Genomic DNA, 25,166 nt, shown 5'->3' on the forward strand with positions numbered 1-25,166 from the left:
CAGGAATTATTGTACAAATACAAAGAGCACCTTTAGGCAGGATTGAAAAAAGCAACGTAAGGTCAAGCACATACTTCCATTTTCCTAAATCAATTATAAATATTATGCTATGGAAGGAGAGGAGCTATGTAACCACTAAAATAAAACAGAAAATAAATAAGTAGTATATGAACTATGAGGCTATTATAACAGAAATAATTTAGTGTCTATATGTTGTGGGCTTTTCTGTTGTTTTTTAATACGGGGAAAAAAATTACAGAATAAATGACTGAACTAACAAAGAAACTAGTAACTTCAATTTCTGTAAAAAGTATATGTAATTTAGAACACAACTAATTTTGATAACAAAATGCATTCACAGGTTTCTTTTTAAAGAAATGCTTTGTGTTTCTTTGTATAAGACATGGAGACAGAGAATTCCAGATAATTAAAGCTATAAATAGAAAGACCTGTTTCTTTAAACTACTGAAGATTTGAATTCAAGGGCTTAGATTTTTTAGGTGCTATTTTCTTCAGTTTTCGCTCATTTGTTGGACTAGGGAGTGACTAAAGAACCTTTAACATTTAACTTGCTTTTAGATCTTATATCATTTATTGTAAAAATGCCTGTGGAAATAAAGAACCGAGAACTGGTATGACTAATTCCCATAGGATCTGTTAGTGAGCATCAGTTCTCCCAGTTTTTTGGCCTTTTTGCCTGTTGACATTTACTGTTCCTTTTTAAAGCCATTAGGAAACTGCAAAACATAACTTTTGATACAGTGAAAGTCCCCAGTGACAGAAGACCAGGACAAATCTGAAAAGGCATTCTCTGGTGTAAATTAGCAGATCTTGGAATCCAGACTGTTAAAATATAGGCAGTGATAAGTGGGACATTTCTGGATCAGCAGTTTCCCGCTTGTACTAGAAGAATAGGACATTAACATCCTAAAGAAGTGTTTATTTATACAAATTAGGCAAGATGGAGAAAACTGAATTCTCACATAATGCAAATCAATGTGGATGAAATTAAAAACAAAAGTAGCTTTTATCTATTTGTCTAACACTTACTAAAATTAATTGGAATTAGATATGTAAAAAACAGTGTAACCTGAATTTAACTACATAGAACCAAAATCCCTGTATCTCCAGATTACCAGGAGCTGAGAAGAACTGCGCTTCTAAGAACCCAGAGGCTTCATTAGAGACCCTATTCTGAAGTTAGTTGTTAAGTCAAACAGCAAAGTTATCTGTACTCTGGATCTGAAGCTTGATCCAAGCTCTGCTTCCCTTTCAGATCCACAGAAGGTGTCTGAAGAATAAACAATAAAATCTTTCAGAATGAAGAATGGTTTTGTGATTAAGGAAGTATGCTGGAACTATTTCCCAGACATGCCACTGCCTCGCTGTCTGACCTTACTCTCTCTACTATTCAGTTCCTTACCGGTAAAATAAGATAGTAATACTTCTCCCATTCTTTGCCCAACAGTTCTCTGAACTGTCTGATCTTCAGAATGGCAACTGATTTCATTTGAGTATATTTTCTGGTGCTCCCACAACTACATTTTAATCCCATCTGAGGTCACAGAGGTTCTTTTAAAACGAGCAATTAAAAAAAAAAATCACAGTGTTTTATTGGGATTAGAAGCGTATTTGAAACTTGACAAAGTAATTCCGAAAAACTTTCCTGTTAAAACCACTGGAGAAAATGTCTACATTGGGACAAGTGGTGGGGCAGGGGGCAATGATGGATGAAACGATGGCAAAATATTTTGCTGAAGCCCTGGGCCAACAACCTATTTGCCAGAAGTCGTTTATATCAAAGTACCACATTTTATTGTGTATGTGGACATGTGAGGACCTGTATGCATGCTTTTTCTATGCAGTGAGTTAGGCAGATTAACCCACTTCCACTGAAAAATATACTGTCTTAAACTAGTTCACATTGGCTGTAACACTAACATTTATGTGAATGTAGATTAACCGATGCACAAAAAAAGTTATTTAATATACAAAAAGTTAGTGAAGTACTTTGATCAAGAGTATCAGAAAAGGAGTATGGAGGTGAACTTCACTGAACATCTGCAAGAGTGCATCAAGACTGCATGAAACAGAAAAAGATGCCTGGACCATCTCCCAAGACACACAAAACCATACCTGTCATGGGGGACATTAAGTACCAAGACAGCTGTTTGATAAAAACACAACTAATCAAGCATGCATCATCACAGAGGGCAATTTTATGATGCAGAAAGGAGAGTATTTAACTACCCTGCTCAAGAAGCATCAGTAGAAATTATGAGAAACAGTGACATTCAATACCTTTTGACCACAAGCTGTTTTAATTTAAGAAAGTTAGAAACACTCTCCTTGAATGAAGCGATATAAAAATATTTTATTTTATAAGAGCAAAACGAAGTAATTGTGATGGTAAGTTGTAATCCTTTCCAATGTTCAAAGGCCATGATGAGGACACTACTTCAGAAGTTTAAATCCAAAATATATTTGTTGAAACGTATATTTTTGGAACCAAGTTATATAATATGTGAGGCAGTTATTACCAAAAAAACCCCCACAAAATATTGTCAGAATGTAAGGAAAAAAGTAAACCCTTGATGGGCTTACAAGATCTCTTTGTTAAAAATTAAAAGCGCATATCCTACAACTGAAAACCATTAGGTAATAAAAACAACAGAATATATGCTAGCAAAACAGGGTCAAGGGAGTAAGGAAGATATCTGCAGATCTAATAAATGCAGAAGGAAAAACAAGTGAGATTTAACTCATTAATATATAAGGAGTGGGATAATATGATATTATAAACACGTTCACCTAAAGCTCAACTTTCAAAAAGGAGAAACTGCTAGTTCTACACAAAATGAGTAAAACAGCTTTTGACAATTAGGAGGCAATAGTGACTTTGAACATGCATTCTAGGGTATTCAGGGACTTAGCTAACAAACTTACTGAACCACTTACAATTGTTTAAGCCATAGAGAATTAGAAAGTACCCGAGAAACACAAACCTACCAGTGATCATAAAAAAGGAACAGAGCGATGGTTAATCTTTAGGAACCATATCTCCAACTCCATTGCTTAGGGAAACATATATAGTATATATATTGTATAATATATAATGTAAGAAATGTAGGAAAATCATATGAAAAAGCCTAGAATTTTATAGCATGGTTTGAAGAAAGAGACACAGTTAATTACATACCCTCTCCAGCCTCCTTACCCAAGCAGCAGATCTGGAAACAAATGACAAAAGTTACAGTTAGTTACAGTTTCTCTCTTGAGATGAGAGCATAATGTCCCTCTTCTTTTCTTACGGATCTGCAGTGTCCCTCTTTTCATTCATTTACATTCTCTGGCTATATAGTAGGGAAGGAGGGACCTGGGGCTATGTCTTGCTCCCAGACTTTTCCACCTAACAGTTTGCTGTCAGAATAAAATATCAGCAAATATCCTGCATTTCCCTGTGCAGGGTAGACTAATAATGTAAATATCATCTTATAAGCCTGTCATATGCTTGTCCCTCTGTGGAACTAACACACCTGTGACAATTTGCCCACAAGTGAACATTTAGGAGACTGCAGTCATGAGACCTGCAGAACAGGAGGGTCATATCCAATGAATGAAGAGATCATTTTATACTTGGTCATAAAATGAGTGGGTGAAATAAATACAACACAAGTCTTATACATACATGTGTTGTTTTTATGTAGCATCATGCAAAATTAATGGCAATGCTCTTGGCTGTAAGCAAATGGGAAATGAAAATGTAGTGAAGGACAACAGAAAGGATAACGACGAGCAGAACTGTAGCAGCCTACAGTGTACAGAAATGTGCAATGGTGTGTTACAAGGATCACTGTTACACCTGCTCTTATTTAAACATGCTACTGAATGATTTAAGGCTGGAGCAAACCACCAAGGTAATTAAATTTGAAGATGCCACTAAATTCATAGATTCTGAGAGTGTTAAGAGAGCTGAAAGATTCAGAACTATAAAAAGCAGACAAAATATGAACAGAAAATATCAGGATGGAGATGCAGCTGGCTTTCTCATGTGAACTATTTATCTGGGAAAAAAATAGTACGAAATAAAGACATTCTATGAGAGAGTAATCTAGAAATGAACACTGATGAAAGGACTCAAGTGATAATGGACAGTAAATTAGATACATGTTTATAAAGCAAATTTGCAACAAGAAAAGGTTAATATGATCTGGGAAATGTTTGAAGGGAGGAATTATATCATGACAAAGGCATAAAAAGTCACTCTTGGGGGTATGAATAGCAATATGTACCTAAAATACTGTAGGCAGACCCTGGTACTCCAGTCTAAGGAGTGTATAGATAAGTTGAAAGGAATTCAGAATGGAGCAGCAGAAATGATGCTGCTGCTGTAGCAATTATCATGTTATTGAAGAGGTAAAATGCCTGGATATAAAAGAAATGGCTTTTAAATAATGAAAGAGTATAACCATCAGACAAGAACAGACACTATCAGGATGAAAAGCATTATAGATGGGACAGCAAGATGAACTTAACAAACTGACTTCTGAACAGGAGACCTATTTGGTTATGTCAAGAAAAGTGACAGAAGTCCATGTAAACAGACTACTTGAACTATGCCAGGAACAAAACAAAACACAACTAAACCAAAAAATTTGCTTTGAACCACTTTATTATTTGGCAAAAGGAAACCAAGATGGAGGAACAGGTGCCAGTATGTATTTTTCTGTATAGGAAGAGTAATACTAACAGCAACAGAAAACACAGTATGCAACATAGTAATAAAGTTGAATACTGAATCCAAGAGAACTTTCCCTTATTTCCGTATTTTAAAGTTCTTCATTAGGACACTACTGAAAAACAAAACCTCTTCTTTGCCTTTACCAAAGCTCATGAGGACAGAAGTTCTGTTCCGTTGCCTTTAACAAATCCATGTCTAAGAATTTAAGGCAATAATTTTGTTGTTTTTTTATAATCTATAGTGAAGGCAGCACGGACTTACAGCAGGGACTAGTAGCAGCCAGAACCACTGTGTACTTTTGCAAACATATTAAGAAGAAAGAAGGAAAAAAAATAGAATAAATAAGAAGCAGAGTGGACAGTAAATTTACTTAAGATTTTTATTTGGTTGGTTTCAGGTCAAACTGGACATGTGCCATTGATATTACTGATAATGAATTCCTGTGTTGAATCCACCACCTCTGAATTTTTAGCATATTTCAAGAAAAGATCAACAGGCATTAATCAGGCAACAAAGAAGTAATTAACGATTTTTTCCTCAAAGGACCAGCAAATTTAAATAAAAATTGGAAGACTCAGAAGTACTTCACATAGTAGCAAACCCTGCTTACTGGTAACTGAAGATATAGCTGAATGCTTGGCTCTCTTTTCATTGATATTAGATTTGTTCACAAAGTGATCTGACTTCAAGTTTCTAACACGTGTGGCTTGATTTCATGGAGGCATATATCTCTCCAAAGCACTTCCAGTTCAGTAATTAATGTCCTATTTTATATATGTGTCCACTAACTTTTATCAGCATTACTGCATACTGAAGATACTTGTTGCAGATACTTCTGCTGTGGGATCAGCAGAATTCAGAAATATGGATTAGGGCTCACTTCCTTCTCACCAAGGATGGGTAATTCAAATTTACCTTTGGACAAAGGAGACAAAAGCAATACTGGATGTTCATGGCCAGAGAACAACCTGTCACAGGAGGCAGCAGTCAAGAAATAAATAATTTTCCCACTGTTTCCCTTTCTCCCATCTTTCTTGCAGCAACTATAGACTGAGTGTCCCGCATTCTGAGAGGTAACAGCAACTGACTAGACAAGGTGGAGTTGCCCAATTTCACATTGTACAAACACTGTCCTTGCTGAAGGTGCAGGTTCCAGTAGCTCTTTTTCTCCTGGACCATTAGGCATTTTATAGTACAGGTGGGTAGGAAATACATACTTTCCTACTGCATACGATTTCATTTTCCTTTTTCCCAATCAAGATGAAAAATAAAATTATCCAAACTTTCATGAATTGTTTATGCAGAATATATTTCTACTATATAGACTGTTGTTTGATTTTGATCCATTATGATCAATTATGTTGTTTAAATAACATCCAGTTTTCAAACAAAAAAAGTTATTTTTGAACTAAGAAATGACTTTACAATAAACTTGCTGCAAGTTCTTTTCAATGACCCCTATGTCCTACAAAACTTTTTATTTGATGAGACAACGTTTCCCGTAAAACGAAGAATAAAAACATTTTCTGGCTACCTGAGACCACTTCCCATTTACTTTTGTCTGCACTGGGGTAAATACTTTCTTAGTGTCAGTCCGTAAAATAATTTCTGAAAGATTTGTTGAGTTTAGTGTGGTTCATTACTGTTAAATTTAGCGTGGTCAGTAACTGCAAAGATTACATACAAATGAGAGCATCTGCAATTCTAATGTTCATAATTTAGCTCTGGTTTATGCTGTTAACCAGACTTATTAGCATTTTTAACTTAGAAAATGATTTGCTGAATAGAAAGCACTGCAACTGATGATCACTGTTTGGTATAATATGAAAATTCCCAAAATGATGGAATTAGTTGAGTAACGATGTTCAATTTCCTTGTAGTGTAGATTTGGGTAAGAAATTACCAGAGAGTGGAGTAATACTCTGCTCCATCAGTACATCTCCAGTGAATGTTACAGACTTTCTGAGTATATGTCTCCATATCACAGAGTCTTCCAAAACAAATAACTTAGGGAAAAATGCAAGTGTATGGCTACATAATCACTAGCATTGTTTCAGTGTACCTTTGTCTAAATACTGACTTGAGAAGATAAACAGTATGTTTTTCACACACTGGAAGTCCTAGAATTCATTGTGGGCCAAGGGAAAAAAGAGGCAACATGAGAGCACAGAAATATTTGGCTTTATAATCTCCTTTCCTAAATGTCAGCAAGGTCTTTTTTTTTTTTTTTATGGCTTTTGAATTGAAAAAATAGGACAGACAGGATTGATAAACTCCAAGTCTGAAATACAGATTTGTTAAGAAATGTTATTGTCAGACCGATGCATTTCTGGTTATTTATAGAAATAACTCAGCAGTACCTGTATGTATATTTAAGACTGACTAGAGAATTTCTGAAACTACTGAAACAAGTGAGGAATTCCCATGATGCTAATATCCCTGTAGGCTTGTTCAGGTTTCATCTTGAGATACTGGTTATAGACATTCTTTTTCACATGTGGACTAAAACCCAGTAATTGAGTCCCTGTGTGTATAGCAGTTCGAAAACCAATGCTAATTTTGAGTATATGCCAGACCAAATTCTCCTTTTTGTATTATTCGAAATTGAAAAGTTACAATTTTCCATATTAATGTTCAAAATCAAGTCACTACAATAGATAGCTACAGTTCATACAAGTGTAAATTGCAAGCTAATCCTACATCTGATAATAATTGCTGCTTAGGACTCTTGCTTGATTTTTTAATTTACTTTTGAATTAGGATATTTATTTGGACAATAAATTTGCATTTACAATCAGTTTACATAGTTAAAATTCTGAGGTTACTTCCGAACAGTTCCTAGGACCTTTTTCATAGATCATTGTAAATCAATTCATAGAATCATGGAATCATTTTACTTGGAAGAGATCTTTAGATCATCAAGTCCAACCATTAACCTAGCACTGTCAAGTTACCATGAAAACATGTCCCTCCACTACACCTACACATCTTTTAAATACTACCAGAGATGGTGACTCAACCACTTTCCTAGGCATCCTGTTCCAATGCTTGATAAACTTTTCAGTGAAGAAATCTTTCCTAATATCCAATCTAAACCTCCCCTGGAAGAACTTGAGATCATTTCCTCTTGTCCTATCACCTGTTACTTGGGAGAAGAGACCAACACCCACCTTGCTACAAGCATATGCCCACCGAAGCCACGAGCAGCAAGTTTCTCCAGGAGACTGCTGTGGGAAACAGTGTCAAAGGCTTTACTAAAGTCTAGGTAGACAACATCCATAGCCTTTCCCTTGTCCACTAAGTGAGTCACCTTGTCATAGATGGAGATCAGGTTAGTCAAGCAGGACCTGCTTTTCACAAACCCATGCTGACTGGGCCTGATCACCTGGTTGTCTTGTACGTGCCACAGGATGGCGCTCAAGATGATCTGCTCCACAACCTTCCCCAACATCGAGGTCAGATTGACAGGCCTGTAGTTCCCCAGATCCCCCTTCCGGCCCTCCTTGTAGATGGGCATCACATTTGCTAACCTCCAGTCAACTGGGACCTCCCCAGTCAGTCAGGACTGCTGATAAATGATGGAAAGTGGCTCAGTGAGCATTTCCACCAGCTCCCTCAGTACCCTTGGGTGGATCCCATCCAGCCCCATAGACTTGTGTATATCTAAGTGCTGTAGTAGCTTGCTAACCATTTTCTCTTGGATTATGGGGTCTTCATTCTGCTCCTCATCCCTGTCGTCCAGCTCAGAGGACTGGGTACCCAGAGAACAACTGGTCTTACTGTTAAAGACTGAGGCAAAGAAGGCATTAAGTACCTCAGCCTTTTCCTTATCCTTGGTCACTATGTTTCCCCCCAGATCCAATAAAGGATGGAGATTCTCCTTAGTCCTTCTTTTGTTGCTAACATATTTATAGAAACATTTTTTATTGTCTTTTACAGCAGTAGCCGGATTAAGTTCTAGTTGAGCTTCGGCCCTTCTAATTTTCTCCCTATATAGCCTCATGAAATCTTTGTAGTGTTCCTGAGTGGCCTGCCCTTTCTTCCACAGTTCATAGACTTCCCTTTACTTCCTGAGTTCCAGCCAAAGTTCTCAGTTTAGCCATTAGTTAGCTTCTTCCCTGCCAGCTCATCTGGACTCATTTGCCCTTCAGGACTGCCTTCCAAGGGACTCTGTTAAACAGCTCAAAGTCTGAACCCAGAAGTCCAAGGTGGCAGCTCTACTATCCCCCCCTCCCCCCCCCAACTTCTTTAAGAATTGAAAACTCTATCATTTCATGATCACTGTGCCCAAGACGCCTTCCGACCTTAACATCACCCACAAGTCCTTCTATGTTCATGAACAACAGGTCTAGCAGGGCATCTTCCCTAGTTGGCTCTCACCAGCTGTGTCTGGAAGTTAGTTTCCACACACTCCAGGAACCTCCTAGACTGTTTCTTCTTGCTGTATTTTATTTCCAGCAGACATCTGTAAGTTGAAGTCCCCCACAAGAACAAGTGGTAGCGATTGTGAGACTTCTCCCAGCTGCTTATAGAATATTTCATCTGTGTCTTGATCCTGGTTGACTGGTCTATAACAGACTCCCACCATGATATCTGCCTTGTTGGCCTTCCCCCTGATTCTTACCCATAAACACCCAACCCTATCATCACCATCATTAAGCTCAAGACAATCAAACCACTCCCTAACATACAGGGCCATTCCACTGCCTCTCCTGCCTGGCCTATCCCTTCTGAAGAGTTTACAGCTATCCAATGAAGCACTCCAGTTGGGCTTATCATCCCACCATTTCTGTAATGGCATATCCCACCATTTCTGTAATGGCAACTGTATCATAGTTTTCCTGCTGCACAATGGCTTCCAGCTCCTCCTGTTTGTTGTCCATGCTGTGTGCATTGGTGTAGATGCACTTCAGTTTTGATAAATTGTGCAAAAGGCAGCCAAGGGTTTTGTCAGGGAGCAATGTGAGCTGGCTGCTCCGTAAAGGGCGCAGAGCCAAGACTGATAGCACAGCTGGCGGGCCATGTCACTGCCTCCTGCAACAGAGTAGGGTGGGCTGTAGGACCACTGGGGCAGCCTCAGGGATCAGGTACCTCTGTAGGGCCAGGCCAAGGCCAGGCCAGGATATCAGCCTGCAGGTAAGGGTCTGAGATCAGACCCGGTGAGGGTAACTTGATTCAGACTAAGCCCCAGCATGGCTGGGAAGAGCAGCTGGGGTAGGGACAGGAGGAGGACAGGAGGAATGAATATTTGTCTCAGGCAAAACGCAATGCTGGTGTGATGAAGTCGGGGAGCGAGAAACATAACCAAACCTTCATTAGCAGCTAGCTGCTAGACCTCACTCCAGGATGGAGATGAGTCATCTAATGGATGTTATCTCTTTTCGTGGACTCTGGAGGCAATGGTGATGACTAGCTAAAACCTTTGGATGGAAACTGTCAGGTAAAATGAATCCTATTTAAAACATTTATCTTAAATCTTTTTCCTCTTAAAAACCCTGGTCTTTTTACTAAATTTCTCACTAGAACAACTTTTTAAGAACACTAAATTTTATACTGCATTTGCATTGCAAGGAAAGGAACAGGGAAGAACATTCCATTCTAGTTCAACTTGACCTAAAGCCATGTCTTCCTGAACTATGATTGTTCCAATATTACTTTCTTCCTGTATGAATTCTTCTGTATAGATTTGATTGACCTGTATTTCCTCTAGTGCAACACAACCTTTCTACCAGAGAAGTAGCCAGATACTATCCCAGCTGAGATACATGCTGAGGTATTTTCAGTAGACATAGTTCAGAACTGTTCCCATTGTCCACAGACTGTGTGACAATGAAAAAAAATTTGTGTGAATTTTCATTCATTAAAAATGTTATTTCTGTGTTACCAATTCAGGCCAAAATAGTTTAAAAAACTCCCGTTGAATTAGAATTCTGGGCCCATTTGAGCAACAAGGTTTGTAAACTGCTTTGTGAATATTTTACTAAATCTATATTTAGTGCCTTCAGCAAAGATCTTACCTGGCACCTCTACTTGTTACAAAGAAAAGCCTGATCAAATGGAGAGTTTCCTTTACTTCAACTGGTGAGTGTCACATGGTCATGGGCAGCTTTAAAAAGTCTGTAGCTGCTCTGTTCCTGAAAGATTCTACACGTTTGGGAATTAATAAATGAGTTATGGGACTGCACTTAATTAGACAATTGCATCACAGTACAGTAGCATTGTTTGTTAGAACTAATTATTTGCAGACTCCATTAGAACACTGACTCTAGAATGTTGAAATTTCAAATATTTTTGCCCAAATGAAAAATCTGAACATTCAAAATTGTCATTAAATGGATGCTACAGAATCATAGAATGGTTTAGGTTGGAAAGGACCTTGAAGATCATTGAGTTCCAACCTCCCAGCCATGGGCAGGGACACCTCCCACTAGACCAGGTTGCCCAAGGCCACGTCCAGCCTGGCCTTGAACACCTCCAGGGATGGGGCCTCAACAACTTCTCTGGGCAACCGGTTCCAGTGCCTTACCACCCTCAAGGTGAAAAATATCTTCCTAATGTTTAATCTAAACCTGCCCTCTTCCAGTTTATAGCCATTCCCCCTCGTCCTATCACTCCATGCCCTAGTAAAAAGTCCTTCCCCAGCTCTCCTGTAGGCCCCGTTTAGGTACTGGAAGGCCGCAGTAAGATATCCTCGGAGCCTTCTCTTCTCCAGGCTGAACAGCCCCAACTCTCTCAGCCTCTCCTCACAGGAGAGGTGCTCCAGCCCTCAGATCATCCTCATGGCCCTCCCCTGGACACACTCCAGCAGGTGTGTGTCCTTCTTATGTTGGGGACTCCAGAGCTGGATGCAGTACTCCAGATGGGGTCTCATGAGAGTGGAGTAGAGGGGCAATATACATTATATAGTATGGAGGAACTAAGAAAATTTCAGAACCATTTTCTAAAAAAAAAATAAATATCTAATTTAGACTTATTTCAGTTATCCTAAACATTTTTAGTATTTTTATACAAAAATATGTATTTCAAAGTGGAAAATCAATTTAGAAAAAAAATGTAAACATTGGTTTATAAAAATTAAATTTTAAAATATGTTAACATTTTCATTTCTTCCTTTCAAAGTAAAATTTTATAAAAAAATGAAATATTTTATGAAAGATGTTTTGATTAAGCAGAATGTTCAAATGCATTTTTGAGCAGTCCCAATGTTTTTAGTCATGTTTTACATGCTGTGGTTTCATACATAAAATGCTGTTTTCTCAGAATTTAAATGGATATCATATAGTTCAGTTTTTTATTATGTTAAATACATTGATTCAAAGAAAAAACTCAAAGAATTACGCAGTTCTGGCCTACTCAGCATAGAGGCCAGAACCCAAGATGTAGAAAACAATATAGTATACTGACAGCCTGAATTACGTTCTGATAAGTTTAGTAGATCTGTGTAAGTTTTCATTCTGGTTAGAAATAATTTTTTAAGGTATTTTATAAATGATCCTCAGAATTGGAACTAGAATGAATTTCTCATTATAAGAGAAACACACAGTATTCTGCAAGATAAATATATCTGTCCTGCTTTGTTTCTAAGTAAGGAAGGATTACATGTATTTGAGTTGATTTTTTCTTTATCATGCATTGAAATCTGCTAATGTTTTTTCAAAAATGCAAAATATGTCTATTTCATGTTCACCTGTTGTAGCTTGCCAGTCATGTAAGTAAATAGGGATACAGTTTTGTGACTGCAGATACAATGCAATACTTTCTCAGGAACTACACAGACACTATCCAGATCCCAAAGAAAAAAAAGAAGTTCCTTATATATATGTTGTGGAATTTGCGTATTGTCTTCTAAGACTAAATTTTTTAAGCTTACTTCCTTTAAGATTCACTTGATTTGTTGTGCTGAAAAATAACGACTTGTATACTGACTGTGTTCATTCACCAATCCTCAGCTCTGTCAAGACACAGTGACTGACTCAGGTGAACACTTAGCAAGTCTTAAGCATGTTGCATTCTCATCATTTCATCAAGATTCTTTTCTTCAGGCTTTAATTCATTCTCTCTCTCACATCTTTCAGGTATTTTTTAAGCAGTCTCTAACTTTTACACCAATATTAATAAAGATTTTATTGCAAAACAGAATTAATCTTTTCTTGTCCTCCTTTCTGCCCATTACACCACATCATGTTAATCAAGATAGCTGAACCAGTACAGTTAACCACCCTAGTTTCACTCTTCTTACAAAACAGAAAAAGTTTCCACCCAGAAGTCTGCTAAAAAGAGGGTGCTTTGCAGAACACGCATGGGAAGTCAATCCCTAAGAAATGTCTGGCTGGAGAGCTAAAAGGTAAAATATTACAAAGCCAAGTACTCTGCTGACATCTCCCTCATAGTTATACAAACAAGCTCCATCTCGAGTAAGTCTCCTTATCCCACAATACAGCATGGCAAGAGAGTCTACATAGAACCTGGTAAGCAACAGACTGAACGATGTTAACCTCCACTTAACAGTATTAAGAAATTAGATTAGTAAGCCACACAAATCCTTCTGCTCTGTGAGTTATCACCTTGCTTAGTACACACAGACCACCCTCCAGCCTTTCTCAGCTATAATCTAGTAACCCTTAATCACTCCTTTCTTCTGCATCTTTTTGACTTCATTCACTTATAATCAAGCTTTGAGTTATGATCTTAATTTAAATAGTCAAAGCATACCTTCTTGTGTATATCTTTGCAGAAATTAATCAATTTTGTCAAGTAACTTTTGAAAAAACAACCATTAAGTTTTCAGTAGTGTGTTAAGTGGTATGGATATGAATCAGAAAGGGTTATTTTCTTTTCAGGAGTGCAGACATTTCAAGGCTCATTCAGTTGGCACACCCATATTACCCACTTTTGACTGTTTAAAGTCAAGATAGCTCAACCCACATCACTACATCTGTCGTTTTTTAAGATTACAATATCAATGAGTCAAGGAATACTTTGTACTTGACAATAGGCCAGGTTGGCAATAGCAAATGGAAAGCACGTTTTATCATGAGAAATCAGCTGGCCACTAGCAGATTAAGGTAGGTCCTGAGTAAAGCTGAAGATTAAGTGTTTTGAAAATACCACCCTTGAAATCTGTTAGGAACACTAGATCCTGAGGCATCGTTTCCACTTATAGTGAGTACATCATCTTTATCCTGCCTAATGACTGCAGCTTATTTAATACAGAAGTTACCAGCTAACCACAATCTTGAGATTCCTTTTTTTTGTAGGACATCAAGCGCTATTCTTCTTCCTGGTTTGATTTAATGCAATGCCATGTCATTATAATAGAGTCAAAGAAAAAAAACAGATCTTTTTCCTGTATAGAAGCAGACTATCTTACACCACTGAGAGTTCACAGAGCTGCAGATGCAGCAGAACACATGCATTGCTAATGTGTGTTTTTCTGGTGCCGACAGGGAAGCTGGACTTAGTAGGACTTAACCAAATTCAGGCAGAGAGATTTGGCCAAGGCAGCTAAGTACCGAAAACATATAAGTTAATTAATTGAATATGCCCTAAACAACATTTGGAAAATGTTCATTTATTCCAGTGGAAACCAAGTTCACAAGATACAACTGCTTGTGTCACCTATTCTCCTCAGCTGAGCCAAGACAATAAAAAATCATCTTAAGTGTGTAGCTTTATGTACTCTCACCATACACAGAACTGAACGGGATACAGCCCCTGTTCTTCCCTACCCAGCCCTTTTTTGATTCTTTGGCTATAAATACAGTTCATTCAGTCATTTTCCTAGCCCAGGAATGATTTGTCAGACTTACGAACTTTCCAGATCAAGAGCCAAGATTTCAAAATCAAGCTTTTTTTGTTTCTGTTTAAAAAATCAACTCTAGGAAGAAAGACTCTTGAGTGAGAATTAATCTGGAAATTCTGCTGATGATGGACGAGATAAAATAGAACACAGCTTGCCCATCTGCAACTATATTGGCTCGGCAGTACTGACAAGAAGATAAATGTGTTTCTGTCACTAAACTAGACATAGTATTCAGAAGACATATAAGAAACAGACTTCTGCAGGACATAAATGCAAGTATATAAAGTTGATTTTTCTGACTACATTCACAGAAAAGGCCTTGTCCTCAAGAGTTATCATTACCAGGTGAGTGCATACTATTCCTAAAGTAGGTCTGTGAGATTATTTCATAATCACATTTTGGTAATTATTCTATTGATTCACATGAGCACAACATGGAAAACACAGTTATGCTAAATATTAGGAAGTCTTCATCACAAACTAGGTTTGCTTTCAGAAAAAAAAAAAAAAAAAAAAAAAAAAAGAAAAAAAAGGAAAAAAAAAAGGAAAAGAACTGGCCATTCCAAAATATCAGCAATGAAAAGTGAGTAAAATCAGTTTCAAAATACATATGAAAATTGTGAGATTTAAGTCCCTCCCTTGAACATAAAATAGCTAGCCTATTATTTCATAAAATAAACATTTCCTCATAGAAAGGCATATTTTACTTCAAAAACAAATTTTCAGATTTGCAGAAAAGGTCTATTTTTTTATTGGGAAAATCAGTCATGACTATTGGCTACCTGCCTGGAAGACTGTTGTGAATTTATCGTTTTACCTGCAGGAGACAGAAAAATTGACAAGAGTATTAGACACCTCTAGGAAAGCAGGAAAGAAGAGGGAAGACAGTTTGTCCTTACTGTTCACTTGTCCTAGTGTTGCAGTCAAGACAGTCTTGACTCAGGGAAGTTGATTTAATTTGATCTATTGCCAATTAATACAAGCTTTTAATTCCTGACTGTCTTAGCATTTTCCCCTCGATATCCAAACAGTTAAACAAACATGTAGGGAACGCTACTAATGTCCCACAGGGGGACAATCACTTCCCTAGTCCTGGCCATGCTATTCCTCATACAAGCCAGGATGCTATTGGCCTTCTTGGCCACCTGGCACACTACTGGCTAATATTCAGCCAGCTGTCAACCACGTAAAGACAGAAACAATGCTAATATAAGAATGATGTAAGTTTAAATGACTAAGTGTGTAGCCAATAGAATAAAATTCCCTCTATTGAGTCATACGCTTTTTTATATGTTGAGACATACATGCTTTTAGGACCATCAATAAGGTACAAAAAGGTGTGTTTAAGATGTGTTTTTTCTGTGTGGTTTTTTTTCCTCAGGTGAAACTTACCCATCTGTCAGCTCATCTTGTCTCTAAGGAGGCTGTGAGTATACATAATGCTAGCAGGTTCTGCTTTTGAGAGAGCTTATGTTGATTGTAGAGTGCTAACTTATGTCTTGCATGGTTTCTACAGTGCAAACATGTAACTTTGCTGTAGTCTTGAATGTGATCTTTCAGAGGTTTGAACTAACGCAGACTAGATTTCTGATTGTCTCTAATTTTGCCTGATACACAGCAATACACGCATATTCAAAACCAGCAATGTGTTACATACTATTGATATACACATCACCAGTAATAAAGGCATAGTGATGTATGGAAATTGGTACTGTAAAGCTAAATGTGAGCTCTTATGGAAGGGGAAGATGATACTTATTTAAAAAAACTCTTATGCATGGTAATTTTATGCATTCACTTTTTCCCGAGCAACAAGTCGTGTGTATTCAGCTGGCCTGGCCAGGATCACTTCTGCGCTACACAGAAGAGACCTGGCAGTCAAGTCTTCATGATAGCTCTGTATCCTCTTGACTGGCAATGATGAACCAGTCTTTGGGCAGATCTTCTATAACCTTTAGTAGTTATAAGATGTTAGGGTCATAATTTGGTTAGGAATCTTACTTCAGTCTCCACAGATCTTAGGCCACATTGCTTGCCTGCTGTCCTGGTTGTTGGTGTTTTGTTTTTTTTTTTTTCCTTTTTTTGGCATATATGCTTGAAAAATTTGTTTGCCATTTGTTTTCCTGAGCAGCTAACAGGAAAAGAACTGGTATATGCAATAAACTGTAATCTTGATGCCATCTTCATGGTATTAGGACACAGGGTCTTCACTCACAGCCTTTGTGCTTTGATGTTTTCGAGTGCAAGCCTTTTAGTCTTGACATAATACATTTCTTAATTTTGCTGCTGGGAATGGTGTTCTGGAAACAATGCCCTATGTTGTCAATACAGGGGTTGTAATCCTGTAACCCTTTTAAAACCCTTGTTTTGTATTTCACTTTTAGTGCTTACACACACATTTCCAGTCTTAGAAATAATAATTCCAGCCTTAGAAATTTTGTTGCAAATTTCTTTACACCCAAGTAGAGAATGATATGGCAATTCCCTGTCTTGCTGAGTCTGAAGTGCATCATTAAGTACAGCAGATGACATTAAAACTTAGCCAGCTTAGGCAGCTCTCCAGACCCTTGGCATGGCACATTGGTGTTACGAGGTCCTGTGCCTCTTTCCTGTAGTGCCTGATGAAATGGAAAAAGATGGGTCAAATGAAGGGAAATAACAGTTCATGTTCCTGTAATCTTCTGCCATCAGTTTTACAGCAGTGCTCACCCCATTAATTTCAGCCTTATGATCCTACTTTAACATCACGTAGAAAAATCAACTCTCCAGGGACTCTTTTGAATGGTGTTAATTACATATAAGTCTAATGCTCACTAGCTATAGACCAGATCGTCAGCTACTGTATTTGATACAAATTTAGTGGCCTTAACCAAGTTTCTCTGAAACTACCGAGGATCTAGCTCAGGCAAGTAGCGTCTCTTGGCTTTGAACTCCTATTTATCATCAGGTAAGTGTGAGATGTCTAAAAGTTGCAAGAGCCATAGAATAAAGAGACCAGTGTTAATGTGCTTTAGGAATTGGGTGGGAAACAAAGTCCGCTATGGGGATTTCTGCTCTACTTTAAATTAAAAGACTGTGATGCAACAAAATACACGTTTTAATATAAACTTTCATGAGGCTGAAATTACCAAATAAACAAATGCTACAGAATACCAAGGCTAGCACCACTTTCCAGTAAATATAACTGAAACACATTAAAATATATATATATATATACTTTGCTACTTATTTTTGAGATTTAACTTACTTCAGTAAAGGCAATATTTTCCTGTCTTCTCTGAATGTCTTTTTCTAAGAATCTCTTAGCCAAATTTCCTGGTATAATCTGACTGTATCGTGAAGCTTTGGCAACACAGTTCTTTCTGTGCTTAAGTATCCAGGTAAACCAGAGTTATGAACTGGTTGTCTCTGTTGGAAGAAGATTGGGCAGCCAGTGTATGCCAGGGAGCACCAACATATCTAGGAATTAGTTTTTGATCTTTTTCCTTGGATCCTAGTTGGAAGTAAAATTGTAAGCTTGGCTGCCCCAAGTGGGTAGGATCATATGTTGGGATAAAGACTCTGCCTGCAATTAAAATAATCCAAAGAATGCCCTTCTATAAAAAGGATGGTCTTCTCAGTCAAAACTTCCTTCATCCATTAGAAATAAATATATTAATGTCTAAATGAAAGGATGCTGTTTTCTTTCTAGATCTTTCCTTCTCATAAAATACTGCATTTTCACTTTGTCTTTTACTTTCTCCACATGTACACCCACTCTCAGAACAAATTCCTATTGAATTTAATGTGGGAGTAGGGTATCTCTTTATCTAGTTATTTCTTTTGAAATAGCAGAATTATTTCTGTAATCTTCTGTTCTGACTGAACAAAGAAAAAACACGTCTTTGTACTTTAACAAATACAGGAGTTGAAATTGTGGAACGCTCACCCAAGTACTTAGGTTTCCTCAGGATTTATCACTGAAACAGATTGCTTGCCTAATTTTAAACCACACTAATAACAGTCTATTTTTATTAATGTACATTGCTTAATCAATCTAATCTTCCCACTGAAATTAAATTGCCAAAGTCCTGCTGATATCAATAGTATCAGGATTAGACCTACACATAGAACACTTAGCAGTTTTGTCATTCTTGAAAGGTTTTGTTTGGTTTAGAAGTGAAAAGCTATTTTGTCTGTGGATGTTCAAGAACGTCAAGAAGAAAAGATGTAAATTTAAGACTGCATATCAATATGCCAATCACTGAAAGAATTCACCTGTGAACCTGATCTTAGTGTTTAAACAGAAGTCGCTTCAGTGTGCTGATGGTTACTTCAGCCACCGGGATGAGGCGATTGCTCCAGAGCTAGTCTGAAATGCCTCATATGGACGGAAAGAGAGAGCAGCATGATTGCTTCCTAACTGCTCCTTGCTTAATAACCATCCTTCTCTCTGACTCCTCAGGGTGCTTGGCCTCATCATGACTTAATTTGCTGTTTCCACAGATGTGATTCCATTAAATGAAATAAAATAAATCAGTGATCTCATACACCTCATAGTGACCCTTTCGAAGTAGATTTTTCCGTTAACAGCAACTAAAAAAATAAACATTGTCTTGCAAATTTTCTGTGACCTCAAAAAAGGGGATGATTGAAACTGTCTCATCATCATGGCAAGGTTCTATAAATTACAAAAGGGATTATAACATTGAAAATCAACATTGAAAAAGAATTGAAACGACTGAAATGATCTTAATCAGTGTTGTTTGCATGTTATTTACTGAAGCACATACAGCATCTGCAGCACTTCAGATCATATCAGAATCACTTCAGATGGGTCCCACACTTCACATAAATGAAGCTTTTCTTCAGAAATGGCAGCTCTAGAACCAACTTTTTGATAGCATTTTAGTTTTAGGAAATTGTTACAGAAACATTTCTTGTTAAATTATGTTGTGAATCTGGTTTGCTTTCTGCTAAAGCTAATAAGAAGAGAGAAAGATTTAAAATACTAAATGTAAGGGTTGAGCCTTTTAAATATTTATGCATGCATTTGAAAGAATCTAACACAAATAGTGTTTAATTCTTCAAAAGAGTAATCATTTCTCTACCTTTTTGTTTTCAAACTTAATGTTATCATTAAGTTTGGGTTAGGCTGAACTGAAAGAGTTTATTGGGTCAGAAAATTCATATATATCTATAGCTGTGCCTTGAAAAAACATCAACTTTGTATTTTGTAAAGCAGTATTATGCTTTACAAATTCAAGTTGAAAGTGTGGAATTCAGAAATATGTAAAACATGGACCTTCTCATGTTGTCAGGCAAACAGAACTAATACTATTTCACGTAGTTAATCACAAATAGCAGGTTACATCTGAAACCTGCAGCCACCTTTCTTTGCCAGAAGTGATGTGTTATCTTTACCTTTTGCTCAGATTTGCCACTAAAAACAAATGAAAGGAACACCTACAGTATGAGACTTGTGTTGAACAGCATGTGAGTCTCAACCTTGAGGTGAGAGTTACTCTATAAACCTTTTCCTTTAATGAGAAACTGAATTTGGCTACCACTAAGCATAGGAAACATAAGAATTTCCAATTCTTTACAGAGAGTGGGTTTATTATTTAACCTCCTTCCACAAGATTTGTACCCAGAGCTGTTTTGAGTACCTACACAGGCTACGAGCCCCTGCACCATCTATTTCAGTATCAGGTACGCTGAATGGCCTGCTTTCCCTCATTTCCAGATGTGCTGCCTACCTCTCCATTTCTCTCTGTGGAAGTGCTACCAATACATTTAACTATCTGGGGATCATCTATTCCCAGAGAATTACTTTTTTTACATCAGTTAAATAGTTATTGAAGGACTCATCCAGTCACTACAGGCTTGCAGTCAATATTTCTACCTTTATCATAACATCTGGAGATATTCCTCCCATCAGGGAAGAATGATAAACTAACATACTTACTGATTTAACCCGTTACCTGTTGACTTCTACATTTAATCTCTGAGGAATAAAAGAGACAAGATATTGGCAGTATTATTTCCAACTGTCAGTAACATTTAAGCAAATTAACAACAACGAAAAAAAACCCACAAGAAAATAATCTTTCAAACCAGTCTATTGCACAAAGGCAGACTTTTTCTAGTGTCTTTCTAGGTGCAGCCTGGAAAAGAGAAGGCTTGGGGAGATCTTATTGCGGCCTATTAATACTTATAAGTATTAAAATTAAGAAAGATGAAGACCTTATACCAGGGCCTGTAGTTATAGGACAAGGGGTAACAGTTTTAAACTGAAAGAGGGTAGATTTAGATTGGACATAAGGAAGACATTCTTTACGATAAGGGTGGCGAGACTGTGTAACAGGTTGCCTGGAGAAGCTATGGATGCCCCATCCTTGGAAGTTTCAGTGGCCAGTCTGGCCCAAATCATGACAGAAGTGTTCAAGGTCAGGTTGGATGGGACTTAGAGCAGCCTGGTCTAGCGGAAGGTGTCTCTGCACACAGTCGGGGACTTGGACTAGATGATCTTAAAAAAGTCCCTTCCAACCCAAACCATTCTTACCATTGGGTGTATATAGAATTGTATTTTTTTTTAATCGTAAAGAAACAATTTTCATAACAGTATCCCAATTTAAGGTTATGCTACATTTAGACTTTTGATATTTTAGTACAAAATAATGAAAAATCCTTAAAGAGATAAATGAGAGCATCTTGAAGTCACACTGCCTGTTATGAGAAGTAATTGATACTGGCTACCTGTGAAGAGACTCTCAGCTAATGTTTCAAGGTTTTGAGCATTTCCAAACAGTAACAAAATCTTGTGCCTGGTCAGGACTTCCAGGTCCTCCCTTTTAACTTTGGAGGGTTTGGTCACTGGTGTTTTAGGAGTCATCAATCTTCCCTGAGAAAGTAGTAATTTATAAGGCTCTATGGACAAAATTGTGATAGTAGAAATTGCCAGTATGATTTCACTTTTCTGTATTTTTTATCCCAGAGTAAATTATACATCTTTTCCTTCATGTGGTTGTCTAATCAGGCTCTTCATTTTGAAAGAGAAAGAATTTTGCTTACTAAATGCCCTGAAATATTTGGTTTGTTTGTTTTAGTCAGTATTGAGGGAAACTGCACTGCCCTGATCTCCTTTATAGTCAATGATTATTTCCTTGTCATTTTCCTGTCAACTTGCTGTAACTTCTATATTAGATTATGACAGAAGCTGAGGTCTCAATCTACTGAGGTATCAATCTGAGAAAGATCTGTAGTGTAACAAGCAGTATAACAGTGGAATCTAAAAGTGGTTATATCACAGCAAGGGTCAAAGTGAGTGCTATATTTTCACTGCTTGAATGATTTAATGTACTTGGACAGAAAAGGCTATGTGGCCAATCAGTTACTCATTAATAATATTATTTAAAATCAGCTATTTCCTTCTTTTTCATACCTTGCACTCAATTTCCAAATAATTTCCAATTTGCAGGTAAGGGTTTAAATACAGTGCTGGCATTACGTGATGCTTTGTACAAGACATTTTGATACCTGAGATGCAAGTATGCATGTGAACGCTGACAGGTAAGAACCAGGTCTGCCTTCACACATACTGCAGAGAGCTGTATCCCTGCTACGTGTGTAGTTCTGTAATATCTGAGGTAATCTTTTAAGTAGGATTCTTACTCACTATTTTACTTTGTGCTAAATTAATGCCACGACTTCCAACTGTGGAGTGTACATTACAGAGCTTAGAAACATCCTTTGTCTCTTGATAGGAAATGTTGATTTTATCTTCAGGTTAAGAGAGGCATTCCTCCAGTCAGAGTACTTCAGGTGTAGAATTAGGGGTTCAGTAGATGGTCAAGTCTCTTCCTACCTTCTTACTCATCAGTATGCACGCTACTGTTAACATAAGGTCTGTTTCAGAAAGGCCTGCTGCAAAACCACCTCTTTTCAGCATCTTCTTTCTCACCCTCTGAATAAGAGGCTCATTCATGCTTTAAACTATGTGTAGCTCTTTCCCCTGTTGATCTTGCATATAAAAGACTAAAAAAGTAACTTGAATATGGAGGACACATGCAATCATTTTTGTGCTGTTTAATAGCATGTGATTTATCTCACTGGTCAGGAATCTTTTCTTATTATATTTCTTGTAGTTAAAAGGATACTACTTGTAATACAAATGAGGAGTAACTAGTAAATCAAAGTGAATTCATTTTGGTCATTAATGATCATACCATATATTGCTAACATCATAATCTCCACTTTTTTGTGAGCAGTAGCATTTATAACCCTAATTTCCTCTGCTTACCATTTAATTTCTAGGCAAAAACACAGCAGCAATTGTATATTTTTATAAGATGACCCCCTTCTAGCTTCCAAGTATTTTAGGAAGGGTTTCATTGAAATTCAGTTCAAAAATGAATGTAATTTACTGCTAGTTGATAATAAGAGATCATCTGGCTTCAGCACCGCTCGCGTGACTGAGTTTAATAAAACATTTGATGAAATCTTGATTAGATCACACAAAGCTTGGTATTTGGGAAACATCAAGTGTGATTTGTGCTTTTGTGTCATTCTAACCCTAGTGTCCCTTGTGCTGAATGAAATAATCAGCTTAAATGTATGTACACTAATGATGTGTTTGTCATGAAAACATAGCACACAATTCCTTCATCAGTGTCACAGGAAAGTACAATGGATTTAATTCAGTGCTGGTTGCAAAATATTTTTGTGGTGGGATGTTCTTAAAAGGAAAGATGAATTTGAAAAGCTCTCCTGTGTATAATTTGTACAGACAATAGAGTGATAAGCAGGGTCTTATCCTAGGTGTCCATATTGTTCTCTGGTTTACGTTTTGGAGTTGGGAAAAATAATATGTAATTGACTGTAATAGTATATGGTCTGAAGTAGGAGTAAATTCACCATCACTCTGCTATGACACTGCTTGATACAAGTCTCTTGATGCAGAAGTCATGTATGTAGCTTGTGAAATGTCTGGTAACTTACTGTCCTCACCTCCTTTCCTTCCATGGAAGCAAAGTTGGGCCAATATGAAACACTTTTGTGCCCCATTTTGAGCTGTTAATGTAAAATACACATTAGCATCTGAGACATGAAAAAAAACCACCCTGAAATCTTATAAAATGTTCTGTCATAATACAGTTTTCATTGAGGAATGACATCTCATTAAAATTAAGCAGCTAGATTTCAAAAACATTTCTTTAAAATGCACTGAAATAATTTCAATAAAGTCAAAATGTTCGCACTGGCCTTCTTTGACACAACGTTGTGACTTTTCATTTCAGAATATTTATTCATTTCAAGATATTTGCAATGAAATTTTATGCTATTCAGTTGCAAGAAAAATTGTCAAAATCAAAATTTTACCTTTCAGTGCCATCAAACCAAGTGATTTTCATTTCTTTATTTTTTTCAATTCAAAGTCATAAGAGTTTGGAAACAGAGTGAGGTTCTAACAGTACAAATACATGTACCCATACTTTTAATATGCACACCTCTAGAATGAATATTCTGAGTTTGTCATCTGTTAACTGCACTGTTAGAAAAGTTGGAATATCTATTTTACATTATATTCTCTGTATTTTAAATATTTTTTTTAATTTTTTAATATTGGATAGTGATGTTTCTTTACTGGCAGATCCTATGTCCTGTTTGTTAATTGTATCCTGTAACAAATATTTTATGATAGCAACTTTTATCACTGCAAAACCAGCTAACTACAAAGCAAAGCAGAATTGGTAACAGTCTCAAAAAACATTTTAATGGAATTTTAAATTCATATGAATCTAGGGACGTAATGCCAATCCTCTTAGTTGTCCATGTTCCTAATTTTGTGCTTGTTGTTGGCAACAGATAGTCCTAATTAGGAGTTGCTTCTGCCCTTACATTATGACAATGTTTTTAAACTAAGTCTGAACTAGTCAAAGCCTGGCTTCTCCATAGTTCCTTTTTCAGGAAGATTATTAGAAAGAAAGAGTAGGCTGAAGTAAAGGTGTCTTTTTTTTTTTTTTTTTGTTTATGGAGGGAGACATTCTGAACAGGAATACTTAAGGGAAGAGGGAACAACATTGCATCTTGTGTGAACTGTAAACTTGTGCTAGCAAAGCATTGTTGCAAAGCCTTGGATAACTTTTTAAAATTGCAATAACATCAATTTGGAAATTCTGATTTACAATATCCTTCATGTGTCAGTGGCATCAAAAAACTATTATGTGGCAAGTTGTTAGAGGGAATTAGTTGGTAGCTTATATTAGTGAACGACACTTGTGAACACTAAAAAAGAAGCAGTTGAAGCTGTTTCTGACAATCCCTCTTTATCCATTTTGATTTTTTATACCAATTTACAGTGAATTCTAAAAATGAATAAATGAGTATATCTGTAATCTGGCTATTATTAATCTGGCTATCTGGCTATTAATTAGATTTATATTCAGAGTGTGATGGTTTTGAAATGTTTGCACAGAGAGGGTGTTAGGACAAGACCTGTAATATAAAAATAATTGTTAGGTTTATGAAAGAAACCAAAGGAGAACATATCTTTTAACCTCCTTTTGATCCCATCAGTAATGTAACTGTTACTTAACTGAGTAAGAATATCTGCCATGTTCTATATGGATCAAGATCCTGCCA

This window comes from Charadrius vociferus, unplaced genomic scaffold, assembly GCF_000708025.1.
Source record: "Charadrius vociferus isolate BGI_N301 unplaced genomic scaffold, ASM70802v2 scaffold31, whole genome shotgun sequence".
Classification (NCBI taxonomy): Eukaryota; Metazoa; Chordata; class Aves; order Charadriiformes; family Charadriidae; genus Charadrius; species Charadrius vociferus.